The sequence below is a fragment of the Otolemur garnettii genome, unplaced genomic scaffold (assembly GCF_000181295.1).
Source record: "Otolemur garnettii isolate 467f Iridium unplaced genomic scaffold, OtoGar3 scaffold00186, whole genome shotgun sequence".
NCBI lineage: Eukaryota > Metazoa > Chordata > Mammalia > Primates > Galagidae > Otolemur > Otolemur garnettii.
Genome location: NW_003852581.1, coordinates 818,380 through 820,747, shown reverse-complemented (window position 1 = coordinate 820,747; position 2,368 = coordinate 818,380).

Sequence of the window (2,368 nt, the reverse complement as noted above, 5' to 3'; positions counted from 1 at the left end):
AGTAGAACTGATTAGGCCATTCGTGTGCTCTGTGCAGCTGCTGTCATTTCCCTGACCCCTGGCAACCCCGGTGGGGCTAAACTAGGACTGATCTGGCTGCGCAAGCACCTTGCACCATTGCTGCACATCCCCTGCCCCCCAGTCACCCTGGTGGAGCTGAACTAGGACTGATCCTGCCACTGCTCCTCTCCTGCCCCCTGGTTGCCCCCCGGCAGGCTGCATAAGGTCTGATCCAGCTACCTACACTCCCGCGCAGCTGCTGCCAGTCCGCTGTGCCCCAGTCAACCTTGCGCCCGAGAACTGGAAGAAGATGTCAGACACACCCTGTCTCTCTGGATAACCAGAAGAAGCCACTGACTGAATGGTTCTGATAAGGTCTCCAAACAGAATAAACTAAGCATGGGGCGGAATCAGTGGAAAAACTCTGGCAACTTGAATAACCAGAATAGATCAACTCCCCCAAGGAAAAATGGGGCAGATGCAAATGAAGACTCCATCCATAAACATATGCCTGACATGTCAGAAATTGAGTTCAGAATTTGGATAGTAAATAATATTAACAGAATGAAAGAATGGAGGGAATTAGAATTTCAAGAAATAATTCAAAAGATATCTCAAGAAATTATTCAAAAGATGTCTCAAGAATTCAATGATTTCAAAGATAAAATGACCAAAGATTTTGAAACACTGAGACAAGAGGTTGCAACCCTCAAGGATTTGAAATATATGGTGGAATCCCTCCGTAACAGAGTGGAATAGGCAGAAGAAAGGATCTCTGATTTTGAAGACAAAGTTTTTGAACAAGACCAGGAGCACAAAGATCAAAAGAAATGGAGAGTAGAAATTAATCTTTCTCTTAGAGAGCTCTCAGATAATTTGCAGAAAACTAATATTCACCTTATAGGAATCCCTGAAGGTGATGAAGTTGCTTCGTAAAACACAGAGGCTCTTCATGAAATTATGAAAGAGAACTTTCCAGACATGCCAAAAGATTCTGAAATTCAGATAACAGATAGTTTCAGAACTCCAGCATGAGTCAACTCGAACAAGACATTCCCCAGACACATCATAATTAACTTCACCAAAGGTAAGATGAAAGAGAAAATTCTGAAAGAAGTCAGACATAAGAAAACCATAACCTACAAGGGGAAGAGTATTAGGATGACTGCAGATCTCTCGGCTGAAAACTTTCAGGCCAGAAAAGGATGGTCATCGATTTTAATCACCTAAAACAAAATAACTTCCAACAAGGATCCTATATCCAGGTAAACTGAGTTTCATATATGATGGAGAAATTAAATACTTTAACAACATTCACATGTTGAAGAAATTTGCCATAGGTAAACCAACTCTCCAGGAAATTCTAAAACTGATCCTCCATACTGACCAGTGCAATCCTCCACCACAAAAGTAAACCCACTCAGAAACTTCTGATCAAATTCCAACTTTCACAATGGCAAAAGGATTAAAAATGTCTACTGGACTTTCGAGCAACTCGATACTTGAAATTTCATCAAGCTTATCAATAATTTCAATCAATGTGAATGGCTTAAATTGTCCTCTAAAGAGGCACAGATTGGCTGATTGGGTACATAAACTCAGACCAAAAATCTGCTGTATTCAAGAATTACATCTTACTTTAAAAGATAAATATAGACTCAGGGTGAAGGGATGGTCATCTATATTCCAGGAAAACAGAAAGCAGAAATAAGCAGGTGTTGCAATTTTATTCGCAGATACAATAGGGTTTAAACCAACAAAAGTAAGCAAAGACAAGGATGGCCACTTTATATTTGTTAAGGGTAATATTCACTATGACAAGATCTCAATTATAAATATCTATGCACCCAACCAGAATGCACCTCAATTTATAAGAGATTCTTTAACAGGTATGAGCAACTTGATCTCTCCAAGCTTCATCACTGTCAGACATTTTAACTCTCCTTTGGCAGTGTTGTACAGATCCTCCAATAACAAGCTTAGCAAAGAAATTTTAGATTTAAATTTAACTATTAAACTTTTGGACCTAACAGACATCTACAGAACTTTTCACCCTAACAAAACTAAATACACATTTTTCTCTTCAGTCCATGGAACATATTCCAAAATCAATCATATTTTAGGTCATAAATCTAACCTCAGTAAATTTAAAAGAATAGAAATTACTCCATGCTTCTTCTCGAACCATCATGGAATAAAAGGTGAACTCAGTAACAATAGGAATGTGCAGTCTTGAACAAAACATGGAAACTAAATAACCTTATGCTGAATGATAGATGGGTCAGAGACAAGATCAAGAAGGAAATTACTAAATTTTTTAAATAAAACAATAATGAAGACATGAGTTATCAGAACCTCTGGGATACTG